The 26579-nt window shown below is 37.9% G+C and overlaps 1 protein-coding gene across 1 annotated transcript in view; it reads right to left on the bottom strand.

Moving 5' to 3' along the window:
* The window catches only part of ar (androgen receptor), a 94798-nt gene that overhangs the window by 55991 nt on the left and 12228 nt on the right, over positions 1-26579 (bottom strand). The gene's annotated exons all lie outside the window — the stretch shown is intronic.

Raw genomic sequence — 26579 nt, 5'->3', positions numbered from 1 at the left:
CACCACACACATAGGGAGAAAGGAAAAGTGAACGAAATGACTGAGATTAGGAGAAGGGCATATTTCTGATATTTTCTTGGCTGTCTAGAACAAGTGGTCAAACTTTGTACATTTACATCTTTGTGTAAAGGAGAGAGTACAATAAAAAAAGGCGATGCATTATGTCAGTCCAAACCTATAAAAAAAACCTCATTGAAATCTCACTATCACCTTTGTTTTTCTCTTTTCTCTCTCTGTTTGCACCTCTCTCTTTTTCTTACACACACAGTTTGGTGCTGATGGTTCATTTCATTCCCGAGAGTCTAACAAGTCTAACCGGCAGGAAATGTATTATGGGAAAGTGACTGTTCACATCAACTTGAAAACATTACCTCAAAGATTAGTTTACCTTTTGTGTGCATTAGATTTGAGATTTTTTTTAAATAAAACTTTGTTTTCCCCTAGTGTATTTTCATTCTTTACACGAGAATGATATTTAATAATGAATACATTTGTTTATATTCATTTAACAGTATAGAGTAATAAACAGCCATGTTAACCTACAAATATATGGACTGAAACCAGGGCTGTGCGATTAATCATAATTGATTTTCAATTTAGATTTTTTTCGAAAGAGACCCTGTTCACATAAGCAAAGTATACTGTGGGCTTCTAATTGAGCCTGAACGGTCAAATAGCCTACACAAAATGTCAAAATGCTGTTTTGGTAAGTATCCTCGTAAACAAGGTCAATTTTGTCTTATGTGCATATATATTAAACCCAGAGGGCATATATTTATTCAGTTGAATTGCAGTAGGGCTGCACGATTAATCGAAATTAAACCGCACGTGATTTGGCAAAGGCTGCAATTATTTTATGCGCAGCTTGTCAGTGCAGCACGGCTCTGTGATCAGTAGTAAGTTCTGCTCCATCTGAAAGCCAGAGGGAGCTCTCGCGCAGAAAGTCCAAATATGCCCCGCAGAAGTAGACAACATTCCAGGAAATCCTATAGCTGTAGCTAAATAAACAGAAGGTTGAAAAGCTTTGATTGACTGAGGATTTGATTGATCATGACTAATAAACACACAACTACGACAATAAATGGTTTATCTTCTTCAAGCCTTCTCAGGTATTTTCATGATAATAAAGTATATAAGCGTGATTCAATGTTGTTAACTGCGATTAATTGTGCCGCCCTAAATTGCAGCCTTTGTGCAGTAAATGGATTCTTGTACGTGGAATGCGCCACTTCCGGTATTTTGACGGTAATGCCCGGGGACACACTTAACGACCAGCTGAAACATTCTAAGACTGAACTGAACACACTTACAGACTGTTTACAACGACTGGAGCAGATTTTAAACACTGACTGTGAACACCGACTGAACGCATCTTGTTAAGTGTGTACCGGCTTTACTCGACACGGGTAAATTTCAATCGAGGATTTTTTTTTTTTTTTTTAAGTGAGGAATCGTGACAGCCCTAGAACCAACACATGTTATGCCACATTATCTGTTCTGATTGAATTGGGAAAATCTGTGTAATTCTGGCAAAAAGATTTTATAATGGTTAAATGTGTTAACAGAAGCTGAGAGTCTTTTCTGTGGAATTCTGGGCAGACTCCAGGGGACTCCTCCTGCAAATGGGTAAAATCTCTCTAATGTTGTGTAGGAGTTCTGGCATTCTTTCGAGGCGTTTTGGTTGTTTCACTAACACTACTGACCAGCTAGCTGTGGCACTTTCCAAATAAGCCATATCAATCACAGGGTCTGGGTGTCTCTCACTATCAGCATTATGTCCACTATTGCTTTGACCTCATGCAATGGCGTGTTTAAGAAGGTCACTCCGGCTAAAAATACAGACACATTGAGGTTCCGAGTAAGAGCAGTCAAACCACACATGCTTAAAGTGGTGTTGGTTTGCTCTCACTTTCTATTTTCACTGACACATTCTTTAGTCTTCCTTATTACTGTAGATTTTACATAACTTGATAGCTTAACAACAATCAAATGACATTTTCCCGATACTAAATGGGGAGCATGTGTCTTCACTGTTTAATAAATGTATTGCCGTGCTATGTGCTTCTGGAAGATTTGCATACTTTTCCATGCTGCCTTGTAGTTACAGAGTAGTTATATAAATGTTATTTGTTAGGTTTACGTTAGCGTCAACAGTATACAGACAAAATATACATATTTTTCCCATATGTAAAATTCACATTAGTGGAATAGTTCTCCCACAAATTAACTCATGTTGTTCCACAACTTAATGACTTTATTTATTGTTTTAATGTTTCAGTGTTTTTTGTTTATATAATGAAAGCCAATGGGGTCCAATTTTGTGTTAGACCCCATTAACTTTCAATGTACAGACAAATTATTTTGGAACGACATGAGGGTGAGTAAATGACAGAATTTTAATCACATCAATGTCAGTTTAGGGTATTGTTCTTGGCATTATCAGCTCTTGTGAACTGAGCTCGTATTGGCCGGTGTGTAATGACACCTAAATATAAGTGAGAGAGACTGAGTGTGTGTATGCGTGTGTGTGTGTGTGTGTGTGTGTGTGTGTGTGTGTGTGTGTGTGTGTGTGTGTGTGTGTGTGTGTGTGTGTGTGTGTGTGTGTTATTATTACTGATAAAAGTAGAGACAGGGAGGATGAAGTTAAAATCATGTAGGTTTATGTATTTGTGTGTGAGAAGGGAACAGCACCACAACCAAGAAGTTGATTGGACACAGAGTACAGACATAACTATACTCAGTGACATGAGGTGTCAAGGGTACATACAAGGACAAACACATATCACTAAACCAAGTGCACACAAACACTCACAGACACGCCCTCTTTTACTTTTTCACTCTCTTTCTTTCTTTCTTTCTTTCTTTCTTTCTTTCTTTCTTTCTTTCTTTTTCATATGCTTACCATCTGAACGGTCTGGCACAGACTGAAGAAATAATTAAATACACTCTCACATGGATACACATTTATGAATAATTTAGGAATTACTTCATAGTAATTGTAAGATGCTCTGTGTTTCAGTCAGTTGGTCTGTTCATGTTCATGAGTTCATCCCATCATTCCCCTGTGATCTCGTTAATCATCTCATTAGTTCCCTTTGTTTGTACCACGTATTTAACCCATGAGTTCTCCTTTAGTCTCTGTCCATTCTCATCTATGTTTTACGTGGTTGTGTGGATTTGATCATCACTACTCCTTGTTGTGTGCTTCATTCAACACACCATATATTGACAATAATGCGGTAGGCCTACACGAAGACAAACGTTTTACTCTTTCTTTCTTTCTTTCTTTCTTTCTTTCTTTCTATCTTTCTTTCTTTATTTCTTTCTTTATCTCTCTCTCTCTCTCTCTCTCTCTCTCTCTCTCTCTCTCTCTCTCTCTCTCTCACCCAAATATTTACCCCCCAAAAAATACTGTAATTTCTGTCAAAATAATTTGCTCAGCCTCGTATCTTTAGAAACCTTTAGAGAACATAAAATAAGTTATTTATAGCAGGATGTTCAAAAAGTTATTTCCCATATCCAGCAAGATTTAAATTGTCAGTGAATAACAATTTTCAATTTCAGTTCCACACAAAAAAGTTATTGTATGACTTCAGAAAAATTGAAATATAGAACATAGGCCTAAGTCATAACTACTTTTATGATGCTTTTGTTGCGTTTTTATGTCCTTTTTGGAGCTTGACAAACCCTAATCTCCATCTACTTTCACGGTACAGAACTAAATCAACTTGACATAAATTAAAAACATGAATTTACTGGTTATATTCAAGGCATATATAAATTAATTTATAAATTAATAATTTAATATGACAGAACCAGTCTGATTTCATTACATTGTATAAGCTAAATACATTTTGTAGGTTTTTAAGTAGATCCTTCAGGTATGCAGTTGTCTGCTGCATAGTATATTGAGTTGGTATGACCTATCATACAGGAGCAACAACAATTGAAGCACAGAGGTTTAAATAGACAGGTTAACAAGGGGCTGATGAGGGACAGGTGTCCTGATTTGTTGTCATGGGAACTAATGAGGGTAACTATGACGACAAACAAGATACAAGGCAAAACAGGAACCAAACACAGAAAGTGAACACATAAACAATGGGAACGAAGAATACACTTTAACATAAAAGTCCTTACAAGACACAGGAGATTGCACAGAGATTGTGACAATATTGATATGTATTTAATAAAGGATATAGAATGAGGCAATACTGTTTATATGAATATACATTAATTTGATATTACGAGCGCATCTGAAAACAGTGAGCTGCTGCAGTGAAAGTATGTAATCCAATTTGTCCTATACATGCAACAAGCTTTATATTAATATTAAGGGCTTCAAAATGACTTGGTTAACAAGTAGGCTATACTTTAATGCAGCTTGTCTCATAGGATGCTCTGACAGATACTTGTGCTGTTTAATGCGTTTGAGATGTGGTGTTTTCCTCAGTGGATAAATCATAAGGCTGCTCTACAAATAAACCTATTGAGCTGTACAATTTTGTTTATGTTCTATTGTTATACGTCAAGAGAATAAGGGGCCGGGGCTTAGGTTCGTCCACTCCTGACAGCAAAATGTTAATATTTGCATGAGTTTCTAACATTTACAGATGGAGAATACACCTATATCGGAAAGGCGATATAAATGGAAAGGCGATATAATTTTTTTATTATTATTATTATTAAATGTATATTTATAATAGTTTTTAAAATATGCTTTATATGCGTGTTCCTGATCTGTTCTTAACTTTATAAGTTAAGAAAAACACATGAAGCAATAAACACCTAAACTTAATATGAAATCCATGACGAAAAAGTGTGTAAATAACAACAACATGAATTATACTGTTTATACGTTAGCTCCAACTCTCCCACCATCTAGATATAAAATGAATTGCGAGGGCTCTTCACCCTGGGTCACATGACCATCAACGATTAAATTACTTCCTTGAAGTGATCATTGCATATTCCCTTTCCCTTTGCTAACTGACTTGTTTGGACCGCCCCTACAAATGGCATCCCCTTCCCGAAATGCCCTTAAAGGGTGCAAAAATGCTGTTTGGAATTCGTCCTGTCGCGCAGACCATTGGGCTTTATGCAAGTGAGTCTCTGCTAAACTTCACAGACTTCAGTGAACGAGTGCTGCCGCACACGTGTGCCCAACAGACGGAGCACAAAAGAATAGGATGAGCCATAATTCTAACTAAAATAAACATTTTGCTAAAATATTTGTTATCGAAAGATATCATTAAAGGGTAACTAAACCCTAAAACAACTTATTTTAGTTAATGATCTGTAAGACTGGGGCTTTATTAGTGCTGTTCATTGATTCGGGTAAATGTTTTGACATTTGGGTATAAAGTGTTTTAATTCCACAATATATGGTATAAAAAACATCTGTGCTGCCCTCCTTGAGTTGAACGGTGCAGTTGAATTTTCCTATTGGAAGTTGTTTCCCCGCGTGACGTATAATAATGGCTCTGCCAATGGCTCACTACCCACGCCCCTGGCATGAGCTCACCACGCCCTTCGCTAGCATCGTCGGCATTGCATCAAGCCAGTGGCTCGAATTGATAAGAGATGCTAATACAATGCTAAATCATAAATCAGATGTACAACAACATTTCGATGTCCAGCAATCGATTTAAATAGTACATTGTGTTTAATTTGTCGTTTAAATTATATCTTTTTGCACATGATATATAGCATTGCCAACGTGGTTACATTCACTATATTTTTTTTCTTAGCCTTCAATATGAACATTGTTTGGACAACATTGGGCAAGATGTGAAATAATGTTTTTTAAATACATCTAGAATTTTTTATATCCACTTTTAAAATCCATGTAAAAAGCCTTGAAGTTTAAAGGTTTACAGTCAGAAAATTTTAAAGGAGAGATATAGAAACATAAATGTGTCCTAAAGAAACTTAAATTCACTTTATTTCACTATATATTTCACCATATTTAGTAAATTAACTTTCACTTTTCACTAATGAATTGCATGTTGAAATTCTTTGAAATACATTCAATCAATTGTCTGTCCAATCTAACTTCATGTGGGACGCCGTGTTTTAGTTCTCCTTTAAAGGTAAACTCAAAATATTTTTTAGGGTCCTTTATTAGGTTGTAAACACGTTCTGAGTCCATGTGTAAGGTGACAGTGATGTGCGAAGTATAACAGGTTTTAGGTGAGGGTGACGGTGTGTTTGTGTGTTTCTTGTGATGTTTCCAGGAGGTGATTAGGTGTATAGGTAATTTAGTGGTCTCAGGTTAAGCTAACAACTCAAATTCGTCACTTACTTCATCAAGACTCACTGAAAAAAAGTCAAATCTTACAGTAACACACGTGGCCCTTAAATATGGCCCTTATTTCAAAACATCCACCCAGTATTGTGTGTGTGTGTGTGTGTGTGTGTGTGTGTGTGTGTGTGTGTGTGTGTGTGTGTGCTGGGTGTTGGGTATGTTTAAAAAACATCTCAGGTTACGACTGAAACCTATGTTCCCTGAGAACAGGGAACGAGACACTGCGTCTGAACGCTATGGGGAATGCTTCCGCATGAACCGGTGTCTGAAACGCTTATCTAATCACGGCAATCCTATTGGCCGGTGACAGCCTATGGCATCATCATCACCATGCGACCCGGAAGTATATAAGGGGAGCCTGGAGAACATGTCAACAACTTATCGTCTGAAGGGACTGTTTAGCAGGCATCCCTGAGGCATGGTGAAAAGACGCAGTGTCTCAATCCATGTTATCAGCGAACATAGGTTACAGACGTAACCTGAGACGTTCCCTTGCGAAAGGGAACTCGCACTGGGTCAGAACTCTATGGGGAATGATCTACCCACGCTGCCATGCTGAGGGGAGTGCATGCCAAATTATGGCTGTGACGAAAAAACAGCTCAGTTTCAGTTTCACTGAAATGGTAAAACACTCCCCCTTGGGATCACATACAGGCTGTCAGTGACAGTATTCCATACAGCCAATGCCCAAGCTATAAGCCTCAGAGAGGCCTCCAATACAATGAAGGCCTACCAAGGCTGCTCAAAGGCTTTGGAACCAACAACTTCTGTGAAAGGGGTTCATTTAAGGGAATATGGCCAGGGGGGTCCAAAGGAGTCCTGTCCAGTCACTTTCTGAGGGGGACATGAAGTCAACCCAACATGCCACCAGGAAGGCTGACCTGGTCTAATTTAATGACCTAGTCTTGCCAACAAACTGTCTGTTTCCTAAACAGAGTCTCTAACATATTTTGCATCACCTGTGGAGGACTGCAGAGAGTGGCAGTGATCGCTCACAGACCGGATCATAGAGACGGGCATCCTGGAGAGTATAACTCAGCATAACGCTTTCTAACCCTTGCGTACGAGGGTAGTAACTCTACCCAATCCTGGATCTACACAGTGCTTCAAAGCCATGAGGAGGCTGGGCACTCTGAAAGGGACCGTAATAGGGGAGCGCCTCCAACTCAAGGGCTGATCTAGCAGGGAGGCCTCGTGAGAGTCCTTCGACCTTCCGACCGAACTTAGGGAGCTAAGTATTCATACAGAACGATCCTTAGATAGATTCTGGAACACTATACTCAAAACCTGATAAGTATTGACCAGGCTCTGGGCTAGATTTTGCCTTTGCTATGCTAAGCATCCAACTCGTTGGGGATCCGCCTTCAAGGGGGCCTGTCAAGGCCTAACTACTTGATAGCGGGACTGTTAGCAGAGCTAGCCACAGAAGTCAGGTTCTCTTGCAGACATCTCTGTGATCCTGGTTATACTTATTTCACATTGACAACAGGCAGTGTACTCAGCAAGAAGAGCTATCGTCCCTTTAAAGCAAGGGGAGTACAATCTTACGCTACCGGATTATCGAGGAGGCCTAATGTAAGGCCTACAACTTCGATTTTCATGGACGTCAGCCAAGGCAGTGCTTTTTAAACAGAGTCTCTAGTATTACTTACCTCTCTAGTGGACACATCCGATAGGGAGGACTGCAGATAGTGGCAGTAAGCACTCACAGACCGGATCATAGAGACGGGCATCTTGGAGAGTAGAACTCAGCATAGCGCTTTCAAACCCTTGCAAACGAGGGGAGTGACTCGGTCGAGCCTGGATCTACACAGTTTTTCAGAGCCCTTTGAAAGCTGGGCACTCTGAAAGGGGCCCTAATTAGGGGAGTGCCTCCAGATCTAAGGTTCACATTGCCAACAGGCAGTGTACTCAGCAGAAGTGCTATCGACCTTTTAGAGCAAGGGGGTGGGAGGGGGGGTACAATCTTACACTACCAGACTATCGAGGAGGCCTACATTAAGGCCTACTGCCTCGAATGTCACCGGCGTCAGCCCAGGCAGTGCTCTACCTCTGGGTGGTGAAGGGTGATATCATACGAGCTATGGGTAGCAAAGTACTCCAAATAAAGACCCTAACAAGGGGAGTACTATCAGCATGACCCTGAGGAATGTATCAGGATCAAGGCCTATTGTCTTGTATTTTAAGGCCTAGCTGGATAAACTAGCTACAGTACTCAACTCTAAAGGGCAGAGGCCTGAGCATTCTGCTTCTTACTTTCTAGTGAGAAAAGGCCTGACAACGCCCATGAGATATCTGCATGGGAGGCTTTTTGAAGATAGCCTGCTACCTATGCTGCTATCTACCCTGTAAAACCACTAGCATTTTTACGCCTAGTGCAAAAGGCGGGCCTTGGTTAGGCGACTCTTGTAGTAAGAGGAGGCCAGTACTAGCAACAACCAGATTTACAGGAATAAATTATCCTGATAGGCTCTAGCTCTAAGGAGCCTACACTCAGATATTGAGAGGCTTGAGGTGAGAATGCTTTGCAAACTTTGCAAACTACCACCAATTTCCTAGTTCCTAAGCCTAAGCCAGAAATCAAGGAATATAAAGTGACTGAAGTTCAAATCTATAATCTCAATGACTCTCTAAGGTGGCTATCAAGGTGGCACGAATAGGGCCAATGCTTGACTTTGTAGTTATATCTGGAGCTTGACAGAGCGGTGGCCTAAGTTGAATAACTCCCGATAGGGAGGAAGCCATCTCAGACAAAAAATGTCTATTAGGTGCTCGGATGAACAGTCGAATAATTTTCCATACAGCCAACCTGTTCACTACTACAGATTGGCACTACCTGTTATATAAGCCTGACGAGTCTAACATAAGAGGAGGCCTATGGGAAGATTATGCATAGCCTACCTATAAATGGGAACTTTAGGGCCCTAATTTCACCATCCTATGAAAACCATATTTAACACGCTCTTAATACTTTCTAACAGGGCACCGTGGCTTATTATTCAACCTTACTTAAAACTCACATAAAGGGAGAGGACCTACAGAGCTCAACCTGCTGCCCATAGAGCGATGGCCTAAAAGACATTCAAAAAATGGAGGCCTATCACCATAAGAGCACGAAAGAGCGCACTTACTACCAAACCCGACAACAGACCTACAGAAGGGTTCCAAATTGAAGGAATAACTCATAATAGGTCCAGCCTCAGGCTGATGCAAGAAGCATTTGGGGTGAGAGATTTAAATGCTTCAAATCTGTCAGCCGATCAGTCTGGTCATTGTGTGCAAGGCATCACCAGCCAGACCCGCCACCGCGTATGCCCTGCCATTTAAGCATGCTGTTATATTTTAGTGGCTTAAGAGGCAGGGCCGGAGCACATAGTGTAGATGCCTCTCCAGCCGTGAGATAATTTGCGAACATCTCGTTAATTGGGGCATCGACACATACCCGTGTTCGTGCATCCCCTCAACATCAACGCAGTTTGCTGATGGTGATGAATGCGCGCTGAATATGGGTTCTTCCATGCCTTTCTGATCTCATTGTGTAGATCGGGCAGGAATGGAAGGCTCACGAGAGCTGGAGCTTTATGACTGGAAAGAAACCATTCATCAAGTCTGTCACGAGCATTCTATTCCCTCACGCGCTGCAACGACAGCAGAAGCCTTGTTGAAGCGCGTTCCATAACACTCAACAGCTTAACATTCGCGGTGCAGGGTGGCTGTGAGGGTTTTGGGTTGTATATCCTCTTCACCCTCATCAGCAATCTCCTGCTCTCTTGGGCTGGTTGTTTTTTATACACAGCAGGGCACTCACTGCTGGATCAGAGGATGTTAGTGACAACACATCCTCATTCTGCAGCTCACTCTCGCGAGTCTCTGAAGGGCGTGAGAGATCAATAACTCTCTCAACCTCCTCAGCGAGCTCCCTCTGAAAAACCCCACTATTCCAGTCTCTGCTCTGCCTCAGCGCGAGCGGGACCTACAACGACTGGTACACATGTCTGTCCCTATTTCCCTCAAGAAGAGAGCAGACAAGAGTGGAGTTTTATCAAGGGAAAAAACTCACAGTGGCGCAAGCAGATCCCTCAGGAACTGATCGTGCATGCTCTGAGCCCAAACAATAAACACACAAGTTGTGTGTCATCAAGTATCAATATCTTAGACACGGATGCACACACTTCTTGAAGCGTTTTTCACAATCCATGATTACCTTTGTGAAGATTTCAGGTTGAAGCGTACAAACAAAACTGTCCCTGAAGACGAAAAAGCTGTTGGCATGTTCTCCAGGCTCCCCTTATATACTTCCAGGTCGCATGGTGATGATGTGATAGGCTGTCGCCGGCATATAGGATTGACGTTAGGGGTGGGAATCTTTTACCATCTCACGATTCAATTCGATTCCGATTCTTGAGGCCACGATTCGATTCAAAATCGATTTTCGATTCAAAAAGATTTTCGATTCAAAACGATTCGATTTTAACCATAATGATTTCTAATCGGGTTTCTGGTCATGATCTACTCTCATCTGCTTTGCTATACAGAATGACAAACGGAGACATTAAAGTGTCTTTTTTCACATTTATTAAGTTCAATTCTCAGGGAAGTGCCTTTTATCAAAAACATTGTCTGGTTCTCAATTGCTACTCATTAGTAGCTAGCTATAAAATAAGTTGGAACAAAAATAAAGTGCTTCTTCATAATACAAAATAGTTGAAAATAGATGCATTTCCCAGGAAAGTTGCAGTTTACCACAAATATCATGTAGAACACAACCGGTGAAGACAAAAAACATCTATATTTCTCAGTCAGACTCAGTAACTTAAAGAATAATAAGTTATGAAAATAAAGTGCTTCTTTCAAAATGAAAAATAGTACCCCAGCTACCTGGCGATGAAGCAGCGATAGGCCGAGTTTTTTTTTTTTTTTTGCCCTCTCGGAGTTGGCAGGGAGTTTCGTGAAGCACTGCAGTGTGCGTTGGTCTGCAGCTGGCGGCTGACTGTACGTTCACAACGCCGCCGATTCGAGCTGCAAAAAAGCTATGGTCGCCCTGTCAAGGACGCTTGTCAAAAAGTACGGGGAATCTTGTTGACGCTTTGGCCGCTCTGACGTAGCAGCATTCACAATGAAATGTAAACAGAAAAAACAAGCAATGCATTCGGCAGTTTAGGATATCGCACAAGATTTGTCAACACAGAAAACATTTCATCACTGGAGAGTTTTTTTTCCGACACCATCGTATTAATTGATTTTGATTAATATGCGCGAGGGAGAGAGAGAGAGAGCAGACAGCGCTCGGGTGAGTGCGCGCGCGCTCTCTCTCTCTCTCTCTCTGCTCGTTCTCATGCCCTGTCAAGCGCGCCCTGTTAAACTGACAGGACTTAAAAACACATGCAAATGATACACTTTCACTCTATGATGGTTAAACTGTGCAATTAATTATTTTGTTCTCGGAACTAATGTTTTGGTAGGAACGAAAGATCTCCCTCTCATCTATATTTGCTTCCTCTTTGTTTTAGTGATTTGCCGCTCACGTTCAAAAACCGGCTGCGTGGTGACGTCCCGTATAGGCTAGTTACAAAAATGGAGGCGAACAGCCAGCTGATTTTTTTTTATTTATTAAATCGATTCTTGGACATTTCAGATCGATTCTGAATCGTTGCAAATGAGAATCTAGATTCTTCTGTGAATCGATTTTTTGGCACAACCCTAATTGACGTGATTAGAAACCGGTTCACTTGGAGGTGTTCTCCATAGCATTCTGACGCAGTGCCCAGTGGCGTCGTGGCGTCATGCCCATTCAAAGTGAGGGGGGCACGTGCCCCCTCAGATTTTTCCTCCCTGATAATTTTTTTGTCACAACTTTATTCCTATTATGCTCCATAATATACCAGAGCCTATAACGACTCAAATGTATTCTTCTGGATGTGTAATAAATCGGTCAGCATCAGCCCGCCCCTTTTAAGAGGGCTACGCGCGTAGCGCTCTAGAATCTTTGCTGTGTATGTTCAAGCAACACACTCGTCTCGCACGTTGAGCTGGCAATGAAGTGGTAAGTGGGCAAAGCAACAAATCGGCATTGAATTAGTTATCGGATGATATTAAAAGGTAGTGGGATTATTTGTGGTTGACCTGGAAATTTTAACTTGATCAAAAAGTTATGGATTTGATATTAGCTGCGAATTCAGAGCATTAACTTAAGTTGTGTCAGTGTAACGTTATCGATAGCTAGCCTTATTCAGCACTAAAATCTGTCAAAGTCCTTCATCACATATTAATATTAAAATAACTTAATTTCAGAGCACCACAAAGTCAGACCTCAGCACCTTTATGTACCTTTAATGTAAGATTGTTCTTAGGTCACATACCAATTTAAAATCATAACATAAAAACTGCAATGATACTGTTTTCAAAATCATGTGTAGTAGGCCTAAGTGTACAGTAAGTGTGTGTGTGTGTGTGTATGTGTGTGTGTGTGTGTGTGTGTGTGTGTGTGTGTGTGTGTGTGTGTGTGTGTGTGTGTGTGTGTGTGTGTGTGTGTGTGTGTGTAAACATGCTTTAATGAAGTAGACTTCAAAAGCTTTTGAATTTGAGCTTACAGTTCTTTCATCAACCTGTCTTTTACATAAACTTACAAAATAGATACTTTAACTTAGTCCTCAGATAGAGGAGGGTTGCTGCTTGCTCCGTTAAAGGTATTTCTGTCCCTCCTAAACTGCATTGAAATGGTATGTTTAGCAGCCAGAATTTAAAAATTTTCAGGGGGAGAAACCCTCCTAACATGATCCATATCACCTGTCAGAAAACAATTGCAACGTCTCAGATTGTGCCCCCCCCAGAATTTTGGCTTGCATGACGCCCCTGGCAGTGCCAGTTCCCTTTCAAAAGGGAACAAAGCAATAATGACCCAAGAGAAAAGACTCATGGGTAAACAAATAGGTCAATGGGGACTGGGGACAGAGAGACAGAAAACCCTCACGGCGGCCCTGATTAAATCCTTCTAGCAAAGACCTCTGGTGAAACACCGCTGGGAGGGCCTGAACTGCTCCAGAAGTGGGAGGGGGTTCTGGACAAAGCATGCATAGATTTATGTAATGTTACTAAGAGACATTCACGCTTAAGACATCAGTTACATCAGACTAACAATATGAGGGACAGTGACTTTTGATAAGCTGAGAAAAGTTTGACATTGCAGGCTGAAGTAAAGTTTGAGAGCAAGCCCTTTTCAGACGTTACTTAGGACAAGAAACAGCATGTAAAAACAAAAGAGTTATGAATGAGGAAACAATCAAATCCTGTTTTAGAACAAAATCAATCTTGTGCAACTCAAGGCATGTTCTATGATTACTGCAGTCACAGATCAAACAGCCAGGGGGTTAATGCAAGTAGTGCCTTTCTCACATAACATTCCTATTTGAAAATTATATCAACCGTAAATGTGACTATTTTTGAGTTTCTCTGTAAATAAAAACATCACACAGCCATGTGGTTACTAAGCCCATTAAAGCATCTGTGAAGCACTGGGTAAAGCAGAGAGCAGTACTGCTACAAAGTTTCACATACAGTATGACAAGAATCGTTGTCACTAGAAAGATGCAAATAAGCACCAATGGCGACGAGATGACAACACGGAAAGGCTATAACCCAAAATTATTCTTGTAGCTTTTAGCCATCTGAGTGAGTTTGTGCATGTCCCATTCTTTGGGAGTGCATGTGGGCATTCATGTGTGTAAGCATCTAAAAGTGCTGAGCAAGTTTAAAACTTCAGCCCTTCGCTCCCCTTACGAAAAAGAAAAATACTTGTTCATAACAATTTTATGAAGTATAGTTAAGTAATGTTCAAGTATATTTTTAAGTATACATTATGTAGTAAGTATACTAATGTCAATATGTACTAGTAGTAAACTTGTAAGTGTACTATTTTAATACCGCTTGGGACTAAATTGGCCCACTTGAAGTATATAAAAGTATATGTTTAAGTGTACTATACGTGTAACAGTAGTAAACTTTAAGTGCACAACTAGTTCATAATTGCGTTTCTCATTTGTACTCCAAGTGAACTTATGGGTATTATTTTACTATTTTAATACTTGTAGCAAATTTTTTGTTTATGAAAGTACATTTTGAAGTACACTCTCAGTAAACTACTAGTTTAGTAGTTTTATACTGCAAGTATACTTGCAAGTTTTCTTTTAGTGTACTCTCAGTAAACTACTAGTTTAGTATTTAGTTTAGTTTAGTTTAGTTTTCTTTAAGTGACCATAACATTATACCTATAGTTTACTATTTATATATTATTTTTGCACTTGCAGTAGGCCTATACTACTAGTTCAAATGTTTTATACTTGAAAAATACCTTTTTTATCAACACTTGAATGTTGGTAAGTTTCATAAAGAAAGGCAACATTTTAAACAAAAATGTTGAGAAAATCTCATTTTTGTCAAAGACTACGCCTTGATTAGATTCAGAACGATGATCAAAACACATGGAGTATGGAGTAGATCGAGTCCAACAACCCCAAAGCTTCACAGTCGTTTTCTCTTCATGTGTTACGCTTCATTTAATTTGGAAACATTAAGCAGTTTTGATTTACACGCTGTTTAATGTTTGATGATCACGCTATTTTACATTTGCATGTGCAATCTTCTATCACTTGTTTCAGCTTCTTCTTCTCCTGTTTTGATCCGGAGATTCTGTACTAAGATGTGTCATAGCGCCCACTACCGTATAACAGTGAAAAAATGGATAGCTGAAAATTTTAGTCAATAGTGGGGAAAGAGTAGAATTAAAGTAAATTCCTATGTACACTACCAGTGGACTAGCCTACACAAAAATTCAGATACGCAGAATTAGAAACATATCTGTTTTATGTCAAAATTTTAATCAATATTTTCAAACAAGGTAAGTTTCATAAGACTGTTTATGAAAAACTATGTAAAAAAAAGTATATTTAATATGCTACTCGATCAAAAGAGTTAAAACAACTACAAGCCAAGTATACTTTGAATACTTAATTATCCTTAAAGTATATCTCGATCAAAAGATTGAGTACAAGTACAGGCCAATTATACTTGGACTTTTCTCTCAGTAGAAGTCAAGTACACTTAAGTGTAATTTTAAGTATATTTCTGAGAAGTATATAAAATGTAGACTGAAAGTATGCTTTCTTATTTTTAGTTGAAAAGAACGAAGTATACTAATAGAACACTTGAATAAACGTATTCTTTGTAAGAGTAAGTACAAGATTGTGTACAAGATCAGGTTCAGTTCCATGCTTATTTTATTTACTCTATAAGCTATTCCACCATTAAAGCTTGTTACTATATAAACTTGAACATGTTAGTTTATAAGACAGTGTGTAATATGTTTTTTAAATAAGCTACTCAATCATAATAGTAAACAAAAGTACAAGCCAAGAATACTTAGAATACTTAATTATACTTTTAAGTAGCCTATATCTCGATCAACAAGTATAGGCCAAATATACTTAGACTTTTCTGTTAGTATAAGTCAAGTATACTTAAGTGCAATTTGAAGTATATTTCTGAGAAGTACATAAAGTATATTTATGAGAAGTACATAAAAAGAAAGTATACTTTCTTATTTTTAGTTTAAAAGAAGTATACTAATTGCACACTTGAATAAACTTCTTTTTCGTAAGGGTCTACGTCTCCAATTGGAATCTGATCTAAAAATGATTGACGTCCACACTGTGTATCGCAACTATTCAGATCCGATTTGTGTGTCCATGCCAATCTTTCGTTTTCCGGAATATCTGCATTGGTTTCTATGGCAATGACATTGCGATGGTATGCATACGAACAACAAAAACAACAACAACAACTGCAACAAGATTCAATCATAGGCTTGTTCTTACATAGTAGAGCACGTTTGCACATGCACAGTCTTCAAAAGCGGTGCTTTAAATCGCATGACAAACTAAAAGACGTAAATGACATTTGTGTGTATTCTAAATAAAAGACACAAGTTGTACTGAATGTCAGCTTGCTTATTTTGCTTAAGATTTATTAAGGATTTATTAAGTCCACATGTCAAACAAACTAGAAATTATGCTTCTAACCACAGGTAGAGAGCGAATGTTCGTTGGAACGATGGTTTTGGAAAACACAGACTCGTTGAACTATGCTGATAATGGCGGAACTTGCGACCACAGTTGGCTAACGATGCTTTTGGAAAACGCACCCCAGAGCGGTCAGACAGATTTCCAGAAATGCAATTTGAATATGATTTCAAACCACATATGAATGTAGCTTGAAATTTCATGTGATTTTTTTTTGCCGTTCACACCAGCTAAATCTGATCGGATTATGTTGATTATGATTATATTATCAGTTATGGACAAAAATCGGATTTGGACTGACAGTGTGAACGTAGCCTACAAGACATCTTAATAAAATAATTAACTCTTTCGCCGCCATTGATGGAAATAATTTATGAGACAATACTTCCCAGCAATTGATGTAAATTTACGGCTTTCCATATTTTCACTGTTATATGGTAGGGGGCAGCATGACACATCGTCTGAAAGAGTACTGAATCTCCTGATCAGAAGAAATGCCAAGAAGCAGCAGAAATAGCAATAGCATAAGTAAGCAGATGCATATGTAAAATAACACAATCACCAACATTAAACAGCATATAAATCAAAACCGCCTAATGTTACTAAATTAAATGTTGACCCAGGATGAGCTATATGACTGTGCAAGCTTTAGGAGTGTTGATGGACTCGATCTACTCATTTTGATCATTGTTCTGATTCTGATCTTTTTTTATATAAACTTACGTGTCTTAAACAAAACTTACACGGTTTTCACTGTTTGAGAGGGGTACTTTTTGGTAAGCCAGCATCATTTTGGGATTTGTTCTCAAAACAGTCATCCTTCAAATGTATAGAACAAACGCTTAAACTAACACTGCCGTGACTGAGACGTCCGCAAAAAATAAAGTGCATCCATTTTTCCCTGACGACTGGATCTTTCGCAGCGTATTCAAAGATGTTGTTTGTCCACAGCCAGGAACAGCACATCTGCGTGGCATCGTAATTTCCCTGTACACAGACCCACTCGCTGTCCGTCGACTGAACACTTGTGAGGCGCGCAGCGACACGAAATGAGCGTAGTTGCCTTGCGCTTAAAGCGTAACTGTCTTCTGCCGGAGGCGGTCATTATGCAAACGCTGGTACGTCACTTCGTACCGTGACGTCACTTCTTACCATGGATCCAGAACGAGCTGTATTTAGAGCTTGATTAAATAAATGATTCGTTTATAATGGGGAGGACGTCTTAAGCTATGAAACTTGCAGGACGTTTTAATGGTACAAAGACCTCTTATATACCAAAAGATCAAGGCAAATTTGGTTTCTCGTCATGACCCCTTTAAGTCCTATTGTACCAAATTTTGGTTGTAGTTCCACCAGAGTTCCACTGGGGGCGATCGCCCATGAGTGCAAAATGAATGGGAGTCTATGGAGCTAGACGGCTAAATTTGTCTCTTTCACCCGATTGCCGTTGAGAAATCTCAAATTTGATTGTAGGTTTTGCAAGTTCAACATGGGTTATAGATCGAAAGTTGACTGAACGAGTACTTATGTCCTTTCGATTTCTTACAGGTTGAGTTGTTGTTGCCCATAACACGCTAGCATTCTGCTAATGAACACTGATTGGTCAGTGAAGGACTGATTACAGAATGTCTTCTAGCAATAACTCTTCTAGCACATGTATTTACCTGTGTCAGCTGTGTTGTCGATGTCTCGAGAGAAAAGAAAGTGCAGAGCGCGAAAGCACCAAAGTGACTGAAAGATTGCCGTAAAGCAGTATCTGGTCGTACGATGTGTATGACGTCATTGACATTTTAAAATACTTTTTAAAGCAAATAAGTGACTACAAAAATCTAACACCCAGCAATGTGTAATTTCTTTGCATCTCCTTTCGAATACAACATTCAAATTACTAGACAAAAAATTATATCATGAGAAAAGTGGATTTTGAGGGGTATAGCTCCATAGACCTCCATTCATTCTGCACTCGTCCTGTGAGCGCCCTCATATGGAATCAGAGTGGAACTGGTGGAGAAAGTTAACATTGGGGATAAAAGACAAAAATGTCAAGAAAGTCTCTTTCTCTTTTCCTCTTCCTTTCCTTTTAACTGGCATGCATTGTACAAGAGCACATAACACACAAAAGCTATGATAACATAATGTGCAAAGATGAAAGTGGCATTTATTTGCATGTGTTTTTTTTAGCATGTGATTCACTAAATAAATTTTGCAAATCAGGTAGCGACACAAAAAGGTTCACAAAAGCTGTCAAACACTGCTATTTTTAAATTTTGCGGGTTGGTTCTGAGTGCTACGTTGTGGAGGAAGCAACCAGTGTTGTGCAAAATTAAAAGAATCACAGGAAGTTGAATTGGAATTTGAAAGGAAGATAAATGTCCTAAATTGTAATTCAGCACATGTGAATTCTGGGAAATAAAGTGTTGTTCCACCTTAGTCCACAAATGTTACATATGAAATATGTTCTCATCTTATTAAATACATTAATTAAATACAAAAAGGGGTCACTTTTTAAACATCCATCCATTTCTTAAGTATCTGATGCTCACCAAAGCTGTATTTATTTGATTAAAAATACAGAAAAAAAATATTATTACAGGGAAATATTATTACAATGTGAAATACTATTACAATTTAAAATAACCTTTCTATTATTTTATATATTTAAAGTTTCATTTATTCATGTGTTTATTCATTATCCAATATAACGTTCAAAAGAACAGCATTCATTTGAAACAAGACATTTTTTTATATTCTGAAACAACTTAAAAGTCTTTATTGTCATTTTATGTGTCCTTGGTGAATAAAACTATGAATTTCTTTTTAAAAATCTGACTAACCTTAAACTTTTGCACCAATACAGTGAGTGTAATGTAATATAAAATTTAAGAATTGATTAACGGAGCAATTTCTACCTGAATTTACCTTAATGTACTAATGTAGTTAGGTAGATGCAATCGTATTTTTGAATAAAGTTAATTAGATGTGACCACATGAGACACATTTTTGTTATCTGACAGGTTTTACAGTGTAAAGCTGTAAAACCACATCAATTCAGATAACTGAATCAGTAGGTGTGCCCGACTAACCAGACCATGCCAATGCGCGATTATAACACCCATTTCTATAATTTGATCATCCTTTGATGAATAAATACTGTAATGACCAATATAAATGACCACAAACAACTATATCAAATGAAAGTCAGTTTACCCTCTGCTTTCCACAAATAACACTGACTTTTGTGAGAAAGATGCAATCTATAATGAGCCTAATATCAAGAGGTGTGTTTCTTCAGAAAGATTGACAATGGCTTCACTGAAATGCAGCGCTACATTAGGGCATTTAGCACATGCATCACAGGTTAATGAACAAAATAAAGTTTTGGTGTTGAAATACAGCTCACAAACTGTTTGATGAATTTGCCCCAATGTGTTTAGTGTGAAGTGTATCATTAGACACACCAACCGTTATATGTGCACTATCACACACAGTATTAAGTCTTATCACAGAGAGCTTCCAACAGATGTCCTCCTCTGGCAGAATCACATACTTTAGTTTCGCATAACATGGAACAAATAAACAGTACAGCGAGAAAGGCTGAAGTACTACTCCCTCTGTACTAAACGCTGTTTGATCTGATGTTTTTATTCTGCATTAATGCCTAGCCTAAGTTGTATCATATTCAATCAATTTCAAAAGAGCAATATCAACAAGTATTAATTATATTTTTCTTTTTCTTCTTTTTTGTAGAATTAGTGTAGTATCATAATTATATATAACCCCGCCGCATCCTCTAACCTACTTGAGTTGCAGGATTCCTGAAGAAGAAAAAAAGAGCACATCAGCATTGGACTTTATTCCAAGACTAAGTCCATATTCAAATATTAACTCCATGGAAAAAAATTCAAATACGTTTTACTTGTGCTGAGGTTTTTTAAAAGCACATTAACCTTGAGTGAAAGCCAGTCAGAGTTAGATTTTATAACTTTTGCTCAAATCTGACCATTAATGGAACACAACGGATATAAACTGTGCTCATAAATGTCAGGTTTTTCTATCAGTGACATTTGAATGTTCTTATTGATTTGAATTTATTCCCCTCGCAAAGCCATTTCAGTCTGCCAGAACAAAACCTGACAACACAAAACATTAAAATCCAAAAGATAACTAATTAACTTTTTTTTTTTTATAATGTAGAACTAAAAAAACAAATGTAGAAATGCAGATTTTAGGTCTCTTCACTCACTTTTTCTTTTTATTAGTAATTTAAAACTTCTTGGAACAATTATAATACAATAAAATAAGACTTCCACAGACCTGTAAAGAAAAGGTGCTTAAGCCAGCTGTCATACACTTTTGTAATAAAAACAAAGACAAAACAATAATGACAACGACAACAACAACAACAACAAATAAGTAACTAAAAGCTACCACCAAAAAGTTTCCATAAATTGATTTGTAGCTCTTGGCATTTTAATAAAGCAACAGGTCGTGCATTAAAATTTCTAAATGTATGTACGACATGATGTCACAGTGGTGTTTGGTTTAGTTTGTTGTCATGTGGACTTGTCTCCCTGTCATCACATGTCACGTGTCATCTTCACTGTCATTATCAGTTCAGCTGTATCACCTGTGTTTAGTCAATCATTGTAATCTGTGTTTGCATTTGAGTTCCGTATGTTCAGTTAGTCTTTGTCCGATCTCCGTTGTAAATAGCGTGTTGCTGCCTGTTCTGCTGTCTTGTATTTTGATCATCATTAAACCTTCGTGTTAAAAGGTCGACCGATTCATCGGTTTTGCCGATTAATCAGCACCGATATTTGATTGGTGGAACTATCGTTATCGGCAAAAATATATACCGATAGTTTTTCCTGGTTGCGTCCATTGCTGGAGCGGCTGAGAAGCGCACGCTGTCATTCATTACACAGTGTAAGAGCTGAGAAGGGTCTGCTGGCATGATGCAGTACAAGAGCGGCCTCTAGAGGTGTAATAAAAACTCGTGCCTCGTGTTGTTTATTTCGTCTATGATTTCGACACGTGATTCTGCGTGCTGCACTGAGAGCACATGCTGCGTGGAGAGCGCTGACATCAGATGCGCGTTTAAAGGACCGACAGACAGCTCAAATGTATGTATACAGTAGCCTACATTTTGTCATATCATTATAAAGTGATTAATTTGTTGACTAAATACTGCATTAGTAGAGAAAGAACAGCACAACAGTATGTTTGTTTGCCTTCGAGGCTGAGAGGACGCTAACATTAGTAACGTTACCTCAAGCGGTTAAAACACTGACAAACATAAACGTAAGTCCGACCCGAATGTTTAATGTCACAATTGTTACCTCTATTTGCATTAGTTCATATCCAGCTGGTCACTTTTATGCATTACATATGCAGAGAAGTTGCATATTTAAAGCTAGAGACGTAAGCAAACATATGTTCATACAGCCGACAGAAACATAAACTAATCAGAAAAGCATTCGATTTCGGTTATTATTATTTTTTCATCTTCACTTTAATACAAATTTTGTTACTTTTTTATTAATTAAGTTGGCTTGAAAAGAACAGTTAAATAGTTACATTTTGAATGTAACTGGTTTTATTTGTTATTTAGAGTATTACTTTTTGTTTCAGTTTGAATTAATGTCTTTTATTGACTTAGATATTTATTCACATTTATATATTTATTTCATTTAGCATGTTTTCATGGTTCAATACAGTTTTTTTTTTATATATATATAATAAAGTTCAGCACTTGATATTTATCAACAAATTCGAGCAGGGGCGTTCCCCCCTCGGTTGAAATCGTGGTTGGACATTCCAGTTTTAAAATACCATGTCCATCTACCGTCACAGCCTTGAGCCGGACGCTCATTTGTCCTCTTTTAAGATAGTTAAAATACAGGCTAAATTTAAGCTAAAATTAAGTGACATGGCATACATTTTATACACAATATTGTCATTATTGAGTGTTTTTGCACCAATAATTCCAAACAGTCTCCGATCAACATGTTTTTTTAATAAATCACCTGAGTCAATGAGTCAATGACCCATTCATAAAGTTAGTCACTTGCTTTGTTCAAGCCTTTTTGAACAAATCAGTTAAAATAATGAATGAATGAATCAATCAATGACTCATTCATTAAGACAGTGACTTGTTGCCACCTACTGGCGGTTTTAGTTTCATATTTAGGTATCATTTTTTCCCAAAATTTTATATTTCTATCTTCACTATATTTTTATTTTATTTAAAACAATAATCTTCTTACATAATGCATTTGTAAACCGTCTGTGTTAATTCATCTAAATAGCACTTCAGATGCAGCTTCTGTGTCTCTGCAGTGCAAAGATGGATTTTGTCTGATTTAATTTGTTTGATAAAAGTAAAAAATAAAAATCAATAGTGGGGACACATACATTTAAATTTAAAAAAGGTTAGAAAAGTTGCACTTACAAAAGTAAAAAATGCTCCTGGAAATCGATTTTAAATCTCATCCCTTTAGAAAAGTATTGGGAAAGTTTCTGTCAGTGATTATATGTTTGGGATAATTTTCCCGTTTTTATTCTGGCTTTAATTTATCCTGCAAAGTGTTCTCATTTTTGGTGTTATATCAATGGCCACCCTAATGTTAAACAACAGTAATATCCAGGGATACAAACTGTACTGCTCACCTTTGGCGAATCTTTCCAAAGGTGGGCAAATCCTATAACCACTAGGGCTAAAGGCACAATAAAAACAGTCCACATAACTTCTGCATAACGTTCCAAGTCCATACGTGAGGAATTTGTCATATTTGGACTGATTTTATGGTAGGCTAAAGTTCAGCTTTATTGATATTAAATTGTTCATGTTTGTAAAAGAGCTGTGTTCTTAAACATTTGCAATGTACACCAGGAAAGACTAGACATATGATAACAAATAACTTTTATTTATTACTTTATAAAAATGTATTTATTAATGTTATTATGTGTTAATCCATTGGGAGACATGCATATATCTGCAACATAGACAGGACGGGATAGGACAGAACACCCTCCAAAACAGCAGATCTACTGCCAAGACATATGTACTGCTGCTGCTCTGAAGAGCCATGAGACTGCATGTTTTAATATCTATATGCCTGCGCCTGCTTTGCTGAATGGCTTAAATCTAGTGGCTTAAGACTGTGTGCCTGCCTGGGCTACAACACTGAATGCCTTAACACTAGAAACGCGCACTGTGTGTTCTCATTAACAATAGATATCCCGTTGCAAGCTGATAGAGATAAGAAAACCCAGCAACCCCCAGAACAAATATCATAATTTAAGCCATTTGATCATTTCATTGATATAACCCTTAAAAAATAACATTGGGAGCGATAATGGATGACACCGTGACTGCCTGAAATAGTACAATCAAAACACTGCCCTTGGAAAAAAATTAATGCATCATTAGAGTTGAAAGTGCAAATGCTTATTTCACTTTAGCCTTTTCTCAGATCCGTAGCTTAGACGGCATGTCCTCACGGCAATTACATACAACCGCTTGACGCTACACATTACACAACACATTATGTAAAGGCTGGCTAATAGATGAAAAGATGAAGGTATCGTTGCTGTTGAAATATTTCCTAACAATGCAATCTGACTTTGTTATACATGCTGCTGCTGTTCTACAAAAGTACTAAGAATTGCTATATAGCTTAATTTGAAATGCGATACGAAAGCGAAAGCCTATTTAACTTTATTTGTATTTTAATTGTTTCAAATCTGGAAGCCATAGAAAGAACACATTTATTTATTAAATCTTTATATTTCGTTTACCTTCATTCATTAAAAAGTGTTATATATCATTATTAGGCATGCACAGCTGTCATGATGTCATAAAAATCATTACGATACAATTTCCATTAAACAACAATATAATACAATATTTATAATTAAATAAATTTTCTCTTTATTCATTAAAATGCATTATATCAGCATCATAGCCCTAGTGAAAAAAAAATTGCATACTTAAGCACAATTTACTCGTACTTTAGTACAACTAAATGTATTTGTGGCACACTATAAAATGGTATAAAGTCCAAAAGCAGTGCTGAAGTTCAACAAAAGTTGCATTAAATATACTTGTTTGTTTGTGCTAAAGTGGAACTATTCCAATATATATATATATATATATATATATATATATATATATATATATATATATATATATATAAGATCTACTCTTGTATTTAAGTATTTAAGTTAAACACATTGTAATGGCCTTCCAAGTAAACGTGTAGTGCTTCAAATATACAATAAAGTAATCTTTATAAATAATGTCACATCTTTAGAATTTGCATTTTACAGACAGTATACCCGTAACTCGCTTATATGGAGAACATCAGTGAGACAATGGGAACAGATACATTGAACGTAGGAAACACTATATGGACTGGATTTGAACCCGGGTCGCTGCCACACAAGAGCACTAAGGTTTACCAAAACCGGGGTTATTTTGTGTTCTTTCTTATAAGTACTGCTACAAGCAATTCGATTTTTCTATCAATGACAACACAAAATAATTATGTGTAAAGTCTTAATATAGGCGCAGAAGCGGTGCGTGAAAATACACACAAAATGGCCTGTAGAACACGAAAGTGAGTAGAACTTGAAGATGGTAAAGTAATAAAGCCAGCAGACACAACATTAAATATCATCGGCAGAATGTTTGGCTTCACTTCCACCTGACACGATCTGTCATTAACGCAGCAGGATGTCATTGACCGGCACAATAGAGCATCACAGTCCCGCCCACAGCCCGAGAGAGCTTAGGTGCCGGAAGTAAATTTCCCATTCATTTCTCCCATTGACGTTTTGGAAAAATCCGTATCTAAAGAGTTTTAGAGCATGTCTGAGGATAACCAGCTACGGCTGAACTCATAAGCATACAACATATAATTTCGAGTGAAAAAAACGAGAGAAAAAGAGAAAATCCAAAAAAAGTCAAAGGTACAAGACTGTGTACATATTTTCATTTCCGAGCGAAGGAATTACTCATCCTATAAACCACCGCTCCTCACTAAAGTCGAATGAAGCCACAACCGCGAAAGAGCATTTTGAGCGACTTCAAAATCTGACGACGGCCACGCGAACTTTTTGCTTCAGTGAATTTTATATAGTGAATGAGATGGTTTAGCATGTGTGTTCAGTGTGTAGTGTGTTTATTTCAAATCCCTTTATGACACAGGACACTCTGCTGACAGGACAGGTTGAGGTCCATTCTCATTTTATTCATGAAGTTATAGTTCATCCTTAATTTTATTAACATTTAATGTATTTTCTTAATGTTCACAACAAGTGAAAATTAAAAAGTGATGGTCTGCAAACCAGAAAGTGCACAACGCCACCGGTCTGATGCATGGACCGGTGCATGGTCTGCTCTTGGACCACCGTCATATTCAGATTATTAACTTGCCATGAATTATTACACAAATGTTCAGTAAATGCATGAAGAGGTATGCCTAGGCTAAATATTGTTTTCACAGTGGCATCATAAAATGCTTGATATGACTCATACCATATTGAAGGCTACAGTAGCCTAGCTAAAGTGGACGATAATGCTAACTAACGTTACCAACCTCCCTGCAAAACTCACCACAACTTTGTAGGTCTTGTCTCTCATGCTGGGCCTTAAGCCTGGAACACACCAAGTCGGCCGACGCACAAAAACTGCCCGACGGCCGACCGTCGGCTTGGTGTGTTCAAGGCTTTACAAAACCCACAAGCTGACCTTCGGACACGCTGCACTCAACTAACGTTACATGACCCGATTTGAAGTGGTTTTCACCCCTTTGAACACTTTTGTTTTCCTCCTTGAAAAAAGCCATCATGGCAGCTAAGGAGATCATGATTGCACTGATAAGTCTACCGTGCAAAAACGCAACACAGTTTTTTGTATTTTTATTATTATTTATTTTTATTAATGATCTTCAGTCTTCACGGACCTTCACGGATATTCGCGGGGTTTAACCAGACAGTTACACGACTTCCACCAATCAGATGCATCACTGTGGGATTGTTCAGGATTGTGGGTAATGAAGTACTATCCAAGACCATTAATGAGAAAAGTGTATTAGTACAGTAGGTGCATTGGAGTGTATTAGGAATAAATAAAACTTCTGATCAAGTAGCTATGTTTTCTTTATTTGTCATAATTTGATGTCTTTACTTTTGTA

Source organism: Phoxinus phoxinus (assembly GCF_949152265.1).
Source record: "Phoxinus phoxinus genome assembly, chromosome: 3".
Lineage (NCBI taxonomy): Eukaryota > Metazoa > Chordata > Actinopteri > Cypriniformes > Leuciscidae > Phoxinus > Phoxinus phoxinus.
Note: the sequence above shows the minus strand (reverse complement) of the source record. Positions and strands in the feature narration are given on the sequence as shown.